The sequence below is a fragment of the Capra hircus genome, chromosome 3 (genome assembly GCF_001704415.2).
Source record: "Capra hircus breed San Clemente chromosome 3, ASM170441v1, whole genome shotgun sequence".
Taxonomy (NCBI): domain Eukaryota; kingdom Metazoa; phylum Chordata; class Mammalia; order Artiodactyla; family Bovidae; genus Capra; species Capra hircus.
The window spans coordinates 78,528,882-78,541,281 of record NC_030810.1 but is presented as its reverse complement, the minus strand read 5'-3'; positions in this window follow the sequence as shown (position 1 = coordinate 78,541,281).

Here is a 12,400-nt window from a genome sequence, read left to right as displayed (position 1 = left end):
CCCCCAAATGACAGCATTTGTTTGGCCTCACTGTGCGTGTAACACACAAATTTACATTCGGTAACAGTAACAACTCCTTACCCTCTACGTCACTGAGGACCTAGTGCAGCAGCCAAAGCCAGAAATAACAGGAGGAAATACAAAGGAAAATCAGGGTTAGGCGGGGGCGGGGCGAGGAGCGAGGTCCCTGCCACTGACCAAGTGCGTCAAACCCAAGGTCCTATTGGTGACCTTGATCTCAAGTGGTCTCGGCCTGCAGCAGCTTGAAGCAGAGTCTGGGTTCCCTAACCAGGGAGTGAAGTCAGGCCACGGCAGTGAGCACTGGGTCCCAGCCACTGACCACCAGGCAAGGCTCCGGCTTGTCTGCTTTCTAGAAATAAATTTCAACAAAAAGAAGAAAAGTAGTGAAACAAGTAAACAAGTAGTGAAACAAGAGTTTCTTAGGAAAAAGAAAGTATCTGTGAATAGACAAATAGAGGTGGGCTGAGAGAGAGAGAGCTGTGCCTTCGCTCTGAAGCTGAAGCTGAAGCTCCAATACTTTGGCCACCAGATGCAAAGAGCCAACTCATCAGAAAAGACCCTGATGTTGGGACCCCGGGCTCCCCTGATAGATCAGTTGGGAATGAATCCAGCTCCTGCTTTCTGGAGACTCCAGTTTGATTCCTGGGTGGGGAAGATCCCCTGGAGAAGGGAAAGGCTACTAACTCCAGTATTCTGGCCTGGAGAATGCCATAGTCCATGGGGTCACAAAGAGTCGGACGCAACTGAGCAACTTTCACTGTGCTCCTGATGCTGGGAAAGACTGAAGACAGGAGGACAAGGGGACAACAGAGGATGAGATGGTTGGATGGCATCACTTTCCCAAGAGACGGTGTAGGACAGTGAAGCCTGGCATGTTGTAGTCCATGGGTTCGCAAAGAGTCAGATCTGATTGAGCAACTGAACAGCAACAAAATCACTTCAATGGGGCATTTCTTCCCAGTTTCCTCTGGGCAGCCATCTTACTTTGCTTGGCCCTGAGTCCATATTTGGTATAACTCAAGGTCCTCCCCTGTGTACAGGTATGCCTCTTAGCTGAGATGGATCCTAGTACAGAGGCCTACGAGAAATTATGTACGAACTGGCACCATATCCTTTTTAGCCCACAACGAGTCTTTCTGCATGTGGAAGTTCTCCTTGACCTGAAGAATGAGAAATATGTGGTCTCTTTATCTTTTATCTGGGCAGGGCCCAGCTCCTCCCTGCCTCTGCCATTATCGTATCTTAGAGTATCTGCCCACAGGAGAGAGACTCCTGCTCAGCCTGGGGCTTCCATGGAGACAACAGACACTGGTATCGTCCATGTTATTAAATATCCTCATCACTTCATGTTCTAAGGCAAGTTCCTTTAGCTCCAAACTCCATGCTACAGCTGAGACAGGACTGGACAGGGCACAACCTTTGAATGAATGAAATAGCCCCAGGACATGTATAAACTGATTAGAGTAACTAAGTCCAAGATTGTGATTCACACAGTCAAAAGCTTTGGTGTAGACAATAAAGTAAGTGAAAGTGAAATTGCTCAGTCGTGTCCGACTCTTTGTGACCCCATGGACTGTAGCCTACCGGGCTCCTCCGTCCATGGGATTTTCCGGGCCAAGGTACTCAAGTGGGGGATTTTCCGGGCAAAGGTACTAGAGTGGGTTGCCATTTCCTTCTCCAGGGGATCTTCCTGACCCAGGGATCGAACCCAGGTCTCCCTGCATTGCAGGCAGACGCTTTACCCTCTGAGCCACTAAGGGAAAGTAGATGTGTTTCTGTAACTCCCTTGCTTTTACCATGATCCAGCGGATGTTGGCAGTTTGATCTCTGCTTCCTCTGCCTTTTCTAAATCCAGCTTGAACATCTGGAAGTTCATGGTTCGCATACTGTTGAAGTATTACTTTGCTAGCATGTGAGATGAGTGCAATTGTGTGGTCATTTGAACATTCTTTGGCATTGCCTTTCTTTGGGATTGGAATGAAAACTGACCTTTTCCAGTCCTGTGGCCACTGCTGAGTTTTCCAAATTAGTTGGCATATTGAGTGCAGCACTTTCACAGCATCTTGTTTTAGGATTTGAAATAGCTCAACTGAAATTCCATTGCCTCCACTAGCTTTGTTTGTAGTGATGTGTCCTAAGACCTACTTCACTTCTTATTCCAGGACGTCTAGCTCTAGGTGAGTGATCATACCATCCTGGTTATCTGGGTCATGAAGATCTTTTTTTGTATAGTTCTTCTGTGTATTCTTGCCACCTCTTCTTAATATCTTCTGCTTCTCTTAGGTCCATACCATTTCTGTCCTTTGTTGTGCCCATCTTTGCATGAAATGTTCCCGTGGTATCTCTAATTTTCTTGAAGAGATCTCTAGACTTTCCCATTCTATTGTTTTCCTCTATTTCTTTGCACTGATCACTGAGGAAGGCTTTCTTATCTCTCCTTGCTATACTTTGGAACTCTGCATTCAAATGAGTATATCTTTCCTTTCCTCCTTTGCCTTTAGCTTCTCTTCTTTTCTTAGATAATTATAAGACCTCCTCAGACAACCATTTTGCCGTTTTGCATTTCTTTTTCTTAGGGATGCTCTTGATCACTGCCTCCTGTACAATGTCATGAACTTCCATCCATAGTTCATCAGGCACTCTGTCTATCACATCTAGTCCCTTGAATCTATTTATCACTTCCACTGTATAATCATAAGGGATTTGATTTAGGTCATACTTGAATGGTCTAGTGGTTTTCCCTACTTTCTTCAATCTAAGTCTGAATTTGGCAAAAAAGGAGTTCATGATCTGAGCCACAGTCAGCTCCCAGTCTTGTTTTTGCTGACTGTATAGAGCTTCTCCACCTTTGGCTGCAAAGAATAGAATCAGTCTGATTTTGGTGTTGACCACCTGGTGATGTCCATGCGTAGAGTCTTCTCTTGTGTTGTGGAAAGAGGGTGTTTGCTATGACCAGTGTGTTCTCTTAGCAAAACTCTGCCAGCTTTTTTCCTGCTTCATTTTGTACTCCAAGGCCAAATTTGCCTGTTACTCCAGGTATCTCTTGACTTCCTACTTTTGCATTCCAGTCCCCTATACTGAGAAGGACATCTTTCTTGGATGTTAGTTCTAAAAGGTCTTCTAGGTCTTCATAGAACCATTCAACTTCAGCTTCTTCAGTGTTACTGGTTGGGGCATTGACTTGGATTACTGTGATATTGAATAGTTTGCCTCGGAATTGAACAGAGATCATTCTGTCATTTTTGAGATTGCATCCAAGTACTGCATTTCAGACTCTTGTTGACTACGAGGGCTACTCCATTTTTCCTAAGGGATTCTTGCCCACAGTAGTAGACATAATGGTCCTCTGAGTTAAATTCACCCATTCCAGTCTATTTTAGTTCACTGATTCCTAAAATGTCAATGTTCCCTCTTGCCAACTCCTGTTTGACCACTTACAATTTACCTTGATTCATGGATCTAACATTCCAGGTTCCTATGCAATATTGTTATTTACAACATTGGACTTTACTTCCATCACTGATCACATACACAACTGGGTGTTGTTTTTATTTTGGCTCCATCTCTTCATTCTTTTTGGAGTTATTTCTCTACTATTCTCCAGTAGCATATTGTATACTTACAGACCTTGGGAGTTCATCTTTCATTGTCCTATCTTTTTGCCTTTTCATACTGTTCATGGGGTTCTCAAGGCAAGAATACTGAACTGGTTTGCCATTCCCTTCTCCAGGGGACAATGTTTTGTCAGAACTTCCACCATGACCCGTCTGTCTTGGGTGACCCTATAGGGCATGGCTCATAGTTTCATCGAGTTAGACAAGGCTGTGATCCATGTGATCAGTTTGATTAGTTTTCTGTGGAAAATTCTTAAAGAGATGGGAATACCAGACCACCTGACCTGCCTCTTGAGAAATCTGTATGCAGGTCAGGAAGCAACAGTTAGAACTGGACACAACAGACTGGTTCCAAATCAGGAAAGGAGCACATCAAGTCTGTATATTGTCACCCTGCTTGTTTAACTTATATGCAGAGTACATCATGAGAAATGCCAAGCACAAGCTGGAATCAAGATTGCTGTGAGACGGGGATAATCCAGAGAGATGATATGGGGTGGGAGGGGGGTTCAGGATTGGGAACTCATGTACACCCGTGGCTGATTCATGTCAATGTATGGCAAAACCAATACAGTATTGTAAAGAAAAAAAAAAAAAGATTGCTGTGAGAAATATCAACAATCTCAGATATGCAGATGACACCACCCTTATGGCAGAAAGCAAAGAACTATAGAGCCTCTTGATGAAAGTGAAAGAGGAGAGTGAAAAAGTTGACTTAAAACTCAACGTTCAGAAATCTAAGATCATAGCATCCAGTCCCATCACTTCATGGCCGACAGATGGGAAACAATGTAAACAGTAATAGACTATTTTGGGGAGGGGGGAGGGCTCCAAAATCACCGCAGATGATGACTGCAGCCATGAAATTTAAAGATGCTTGCTCGGCTATGACCAACTTAGACAGAATGTTAAAAAGCAGAGACATTACTTTACCAGCAAAGGTCCTTCTAGTCAAAGCTATGGTTTCTCCAAAGCTATAGGTTTTCTAATATGGTTTTTCCTGGATATGAGAGTTGGACTATAAAAAAAGCTGAGCATCAAAGAAATTATGCTTTTGAACTGTGGTGTTGGAAAAGACTCTTGAGAGTCCCTTGGACTGCAAGGAGATCCAACCAGTCCATCCTAAAGGAAATCAGTCCTGAATATTCATTGGGAGGACTGATGCTGAAGCTGAAACTCCAATATTTTGGCCATCTGATGTGAAGAACTGACTCATTTGAAAAGCCCCTCATGCTGGGAAAGATTGGGAGGAGCAGGGGATGAGAGAGGATGAGATGGTTGGATGGCATCACCGAATCAATGGACATGAGTTTGAGTAAGCTCCAGGAGTTGGTGATGGACAGGGAAGCCTGGAGTCCTACAGTCCATAGAGTCACAAAAGTCAGACATGACTGAGCGACTGAATTGAAGTGAACTGAAATGAAGTTCAAGATGTTGAATGAATGGACTTTCACTAGATCTTGAGCCTGAGCTCATTGTATCATATCAGCAAGCTAAATGACACACCGCAGGCACCATGACAGTTCCAAGTGAAAATCACTCAGTGTGTCCGACTCTGTGACCCCATGAACTATACAAGTTCATAGAATTCTCCAGGCAAGAATGCTGGAGTGGGTTGCCATGCCCTCCTCCAGGGGAGCTTCCCAGCCCAGCGATGGAACCCAGGTCTCCTGCATTGCACTCGAATTCTTTACCAGCTGAGCCACAAGGGAAGCCCAAGAATACTGGAATGGGTAGCCTATCCCTTCTCCAGCAGATCTTCCTGACCCAGGAATCGAACCAGGGTCTCCTGCATTGCAGGTGGATTCTTTACCAACCCAGCTATCAGGGAATCCCCAGTTCCAAAGCCAAACATAAAAGGTCAAAAAGTGGCTCAATTCTTGGAAATCCTCATCCCTTCCCCAACATAGTTGCAATAATCCTCCACTTATTAGCCTATGAAATTACCTAGCACTATAAAAACTGACAACCCCATACCCTGGGGTCTCTCACCCTCTGAGCTGGCCCACACTGTCTGTGGAGAATGTATCTTCCTGAGCAAACCTTCTTTCACTTTTCTATGGCTGCCTCTTGAATTTTTTCCTTTGCAAATCAACACATTCTTGGTGGCAGTCCCAGGAACTCCCTGAGATATAAACATCTCTCTAGCCCCACTCTCTTTCCTTTTACTTTTTCTATTTTTGACTGCTCTGCCGCAATGTGGGCTCTTAGTTCCCCGACTAGGAATCAAACCTGTGCCCCCTGCCTTGGCAGCTCAGCTTAACCACTGGTCTGCCAGGGAAGTCCCCCCATTCTCTTTCCTGCAGCACAACCAGTTACACAAAATCACATCCTTGACACCTAGGGAATGTTTTCAGTGCATCAAATTAAAAACACCAGCCCCTCCCTCTCACAAGCATAGCCTTGGCCTGAGTATCCTTTACTAGCTCACTGCCAGCACCAGAGTTCTGCCCCTTTCGGTGAAATGTCCTCAAAAAGGCAAGGAGGATTTAAAGAATTATCTATGCCTATAATTTCAGGTCTTCTCAAATCTACATCTTCTGACATCCTAGAACCTTTTGGTTAAAAAACCTGAGGTGAGGTGAGGAGAAAGAAACTAAAATGAGGAGTCTTATCTAGTCAGATTGCTCCCAAATATTCCTCTAGCCCATCCACTAGCTGTCCACCCTTGTTGCCAAAGATGAAAGAGAGAAGCCAAATGTACCTCACACATATCTTCCCACCAAGTCCAACCTCAGAAAATCTTCAATGTATCAAAGGAAGAGAGTGAGAGATCTACCTCCAGGTGAGAACATGGGAAGGTTGCAGTAATTCATCTCACTTCAAGGAGCTGCCCTTTGGGTATTAATTTAAAAAGTAACTGGTGGTCCAGTGGTTAAGAATCTGCAGGGGACGCAGTTTTGCTCCCTCATCCAGGAAGAGTCCACATATTGAGCAGAAACTAAGCCCGCACACCAGAACTACTGAGCTGGCATGCTGCAAGAACTGAAGCCCAAGCACCCAGGATTTGTGCTCTGCAAGAAGAGAAGCCACTGCAATGAGAAGTCCACGCACCACAGTGAGGAGTAGCCCCTAGTCTCCACAACTAGAGAAAGCCTGCACAGCAAGGAAGACCCAGCACAGCTAAAACATAAATAAAATTTTTTAATGGTTTTAAAAATTGTTTAATAAAATAAAAGTAACCACACAAACCAGCCATATAGATTCCTTTAGCCCACCATTCAATATTGCAAAATAATTTTAATCCAGCTTCTTCAGCCAGCCCAAATTTCAGATGCATGCCTATCTTAAAATGTATCACTACCCACCTTCACACTGTTCATTGCATCCCCAAAAGGTCAGCCTAAGTATATCTTTAAAACCCTGCCTTCTGCCACAATCATCCTTTCTTGTTCCATCTGGCTCCCAAGATATATTTCTTGGTCAGCATAAAACTAAGGACACACTGACCCACATAGTGACTGTATTTTTGCTCCTGCCATCCAAGACAGTTGAGAATTAGGTTCGTTTTCTTTGCCTCCAGGCTCTTATAGATCCCTGGGAACTGAAGGGTGGCTAAGAAGGCAGCGACTTTATCTACCACCTTTAATCAGGGTCGTGCTTAAGCCTTCCCAACAGATGAGAATTGATGTTTAAAAATAATTCCCAAGATGCTGAATGAATAAAAGAGGTCATTTCATTAATTCTATGGTGAGTAATGGACAGTTATGCACATAAATGACATTGCCACTGGCTGTGCTGCCCATAGAAATCCAGCCTGCACAAAAATGCTGCCCAGAGAAGTGTAATCTCATCTGGGACACATTATCGGCAGATGAAGACATAATGGACCAGAAGTCACAGAGTGTCTCCCAGCTTGATACATGAATCAAATCGACTTTCTGAAGTCCTCTGGGAACATGCATAAAAACCTGGGAAAAGGCACGTCTTTCTCTGAGCAACTGTGATCAACTCTCAGGGTATTTCCTGGAGATTTATAGTGAGGCCACTCACTGAGCGGATCATACATGTCATGCCACTAGCCCTAAACTGGACACTCATTTCCAGGAAATCTGCTGCCCTTGAATCATCTTTGCTATAATAAGCATGAAAGAAGAGGGTGTGATAATGTCCCCTGGAAGAAACCTTTTGCCTAGTTTTAGAGAATCATTTGCCGGGGATCAGCCTGAAATAATTCATCCAGTCTTCATGACTCTTTTTGGAAAGAGGTTAATGACTCGTTGCCAGATGCACTTGGGGGGGCGGGGGGGATGGAACCTCATGAGCATTCCTGTAGCAACTGATAAAACTGAACTAGGGTCCCAGGTCAATCATTTATTGCATGTACATCTATGGGAAAGTTGTTTAACCTCACGAAGACTTCATTTTCTCACCTGTCAAATAGAGGCAATACCAACCGCCTTAAAAGTGGTGGTAAGGATTAAATGGACATCATCATAGCAGTGGAATTTAAGAGCTGCTCATTGGCCTCAGATTCCTGTGTTCAGAATGGTGTCTCACCAGCTGTGTGACTTTGAACAATTTCCTTACCCTCTGTTCCTCAATTTCTTCATAACAATAACACTTATTAATGGTATTTGTATGATAATAAAATGAGTTAGCACAGTGAAAAAAAAAAAAGCTGAGAACAGTGCCTGACATAGTAACCACCCAAGGAGTGTTATTGTTATCATTTTTTGTAAAGAACCAAGTGGGTCCACACTTCATGTGACAGGCACAGTAAACAGGAGCTCTCTCTGCCCCTGTTCTCTTGGCAAACTCCAAGGGAAATGTTAGGTAACATTACTCAGTACCTTTTATTTTCCAGTTCCTCTACGTAAACGAGGATTACAGCAAGAGATTGTCCCCTTATCTCCATGGACCTTTTTGCCTCATTTCCCATTGGAAATATTTCAGACGTGACTGACCCCAAGTCCAACAAACTTGACCTCTAAAGCCCTCTTGACCAAAAAACACATTCCCTCCAACCCACCTGGTGCCAGACAAAAAATACACTCCCTCAACTCACCAACCCACCCAGGTGCTTCAGATACTCATGATTCCATAATCCAGAAAATATTTGCAAAGCACCTGCCGCTTACAAAGCAATAGGAAGAACACAAAAAAGGAGCAGTTGTGAACTCTGCTCGAGGACCTGATGATTAGTAGGAGAAAGGAAACACAAAAGGCCCAGGGTGATGGCCGCCATGAGAGGCCAACAAAGGGCATCAGAAGCGACTTCAGGAAGGAAGTGGCATTGGGACTTCAGCTTAATCAAGGGGTAGCATCCATGGGAATGGGGAATTCCAAACGGAAGGAGGAATGGGAGCAAAGGCTTAGCTGTTAGAAAACATGAGGGAAAAAAAAGGCAAGACAAACAACAACAACAAAACTGACTGCAGGTTTCCTGGTTGCCTAATGGTTAGGGTTCAATCCCTGGTCAGGGAACTGAGATTACACGAGCCTCAGAGCATGGCCAAAAAGAAAAAAACAGAAAGCATGAGAGGGAGGATACAAGGTCATCCCCTCTGACAGAGGCTTAGGATAAATAAAACGTTAGAGTTGGAGATAAAAACTTTTAAAATGATATTTAGGGTAGAACTGGAAGAGTGTAAGTCTATCTGTAAAGTGGGGAGACAATGAAGATTTTGGAAAGGAAAGTAGCATGACTAAAGCTATTCTTTTTTTTTAAGATTGCTTTTTTTACCTTTTTTTTTTTCTGATGATGATCATTTTTAAAGCCTTTATTGAATTTGCTACAATATTTCTTCTGTTGTTTGTGTTCTGATTTTTTGGCCATGAGGCCTGTGGGATCTTAACTTCCCAACCAGGGATGGGCCCAACATCCCCTGCTCTGGAAGGTAAGTCTCAACCACTGAACTGCCAGGGACGTCCCCGATAAAGATGGTTCTTGGATAGCAAACCTAACAGCATTGCAGAGGATGAGTCTGAGAGGAGAGAGATGGGCGTTAGGAGATTGTTGCTTGAGTTCGAGTGAGAAAGGGGGCAACTGGTGAGGGTGGGAGGGGAGAGTGAGGAAGATATGGGATGTAGTTCCCACAGATCTCTGCCGATGATTGGACTGGGAGATGAAAGAGAAGGAAACCAAGGATAAGCCTCAGATCTTGAACGTAGCTCCCTGATGGAACACAGGGGTAACATCCTCCACAGAAGCAGGGGAGAAGATCTTGGCTTTGATGAGAAATGATGACTTGAGTTTATCCCTCTAAGAATGAGTCCTGCCTTTTCCACATTCTCTTTTGAAACTGCAAAAAGAGAGAATTACCTTCTCATGTTCTGTCTTTATTTACAGGATCAGGTGTCTGTGTCATAAGGCCCTGGGACCTCTTGAGTAGAGAGGAAAGAGTGACAGAGTAAAGGCAATCTTCTCTTCCTTCCTCACAAGTTTGTCTCTGGCTCACGAGGGAGAAAAAATAACAGGATTTTCCACTACCAGAATGTAAATACAGTGGGGCCAGGGAATTTTGCTTTGTGTTGTTTTTCTCAGTGAAGTATCTCTAGTACCTAGACCAGTCCTTGGCAATAGTTGGGAGATCAATAATGTTTAAACAGTGTATTAAAAAGCTGAGAAATCACTTTGCTGACAAAGGTCCATATAGTCAAAGCTGTGGATTTTCCCAGTGGTCATATACAGATGTCAGAGCTGGACCATAAAAAAGGCTGAGGACCAAAGAATTGAGGCTTTTGAAGTGTGGTGCTGGAAAAGACTCTCGGGAGTCCCTTAGACAGCAAGGAGATCAAATCAGTCAGTCCTAAAGGAAATCAACCCAGAATATTCGCTGGAAGGACTGATGCCAAAGCTGAAGCTCCAATACTTTGGCCACTTGATGCAAGGAGCCAATTAATTGGAAAAGACCCTGATGCTATGAAAGATTGAGGGCAGGAGGAGAAGGGGATGACAGAGGATGAGATGGTTGAGTGGCACCATCAACTCAATAGACATGAGTTGAGCAATTTATGGGAGATGGTGAAGGACAGGGAAGCCTGGTGTGCTGCAGCCCTTTGGTTAGGAAAGGGCCAGACATGACTGAGCAACTAAGTAACAACAATGATGTTGAATGAATGAATGATCCCTGTTTCTAGGCTTATGAAGAAATAAGGACTAGGTCTACATAGCTCACTCAGGCTCTCCCTCCCAACCTCAGTCATCTACTCTGTTCATTCTTTTCATTTTTTTTTTCATCTTTGTCCAAATACATCTAGAAATAAGTCTCAAATTGCCCTGCTTACTTCTTGGAAGAAAAGTTATGACCAACCTAGATAGCATATTCAAAAGCAGAGACATTACTTTGCCTACTAAGGTCCATCTAGTCAAGGCTATGGTTTTTCCAGTGGTCATATATGGATGTGAGAGTTAGCCTATAAAGAAAGCTGAGCACCAAAGAATTGATGCTTTTGAACTGTGGTGTTGGAGAAGACTCTTGAGAGTCCCTTGGAATGCCAGGAGATCCAACCAGTCCATTCTGAAGGAGATCAGCCCTGGGATTTCTTTGGAAGGAATGATGCTAAAGCTGAAACTCCAGTACGATGGCCACCTCATGCGAAGAGTTAACTCATTGGAAAAGACTCTGATGCTGGGAGGGATTGGGGGCAGGAGGAGAAGGAGACGACCGAGGATGAGCTGGCTGGATGGCATCACTGACTCGAAGGACGTGAGTCTGAGTGAACTCCGGGAGATGGTGATGGACAGGGAGGCCTGGCGTGCTGCGATTCATGGGGTCACGAAGAGTCAGACACGACTGAGCGACTGAACTGAACTGATAGTCGTACACTCTTGCAAAGCTCTCAGGAACTGACAGTTGAGGGAAAGATAACAAGTAGAAGCTGTCTGATGATCAGGAAGTTGGATATTTACGATGTTACCAAACACAGTTCCTTGCTGAGGAGGAGGCTAGATATGAAAGTATGCAAGGATCTGACTTATTTTCTTGATTTTATTTTCTATTTTTTGGCTCACTGTATAATTTTCATTTCTCTCTTAGAACATGATTGGGCAGCGATTTGGAGACTGGAATGCCAACCAGAATATGTTATCAGTCTCTTTTGACACTATGGGAGGGTGCCTTACAACCAGTTTTGGCAAATTTGAGGAGCAGAATCCTCTATGGATTCTCAGCAATTATCACAAGGTCGATGAGTTGGTCTGAGAAAGACGACATCAAGATGGAATATGTTTAAGTGGCTAAGGATTGGGAATTGGAAGGATGTTATTCAAAGGAGTAGTTTATGAGTCAGAGTGGTCTTGACATCAGAAGCTTTAACCTCAGGTCCACCCATCCGGACTCATTATAGTCAAATTGAATCTTATCTTCCTTTTCTGCTTCCTGAAACTGAATCGTGGTTTCCTCTGTGAGTATTATCAGCTGCCTAAAATTTTATAAGATAAAAGAATGTTTTCTTTTTTGGAAGTTGCTACCCAAGGGCTCAAACTCATTTCCAAACCTACAAGTTTAACTTGGTAATGTTCAACATGAACCACTCATCCTCCTCTCTTCAAATTATACTCTGGAGTCATTTATTATGGGCCTATTGCATGCCAGGCACAGTGGGAATAAGAACAGAAATGAATAAGACTGTCAGCCTTGAAAAAAAAAAAAGAGCAAAAACACAATTCCTGTGTAGAGAAAGACACACAACCAGCTGTTCTAGAACAGGCCATGGACAGGGCTAACATGGCCACTGAAAGTTTTTGAGTAGTAAGTTTCATGACACCCAGGCTTAGCTTTTTCAAATGGCTTCCACTTTATTTCTGTCATGACTAACTT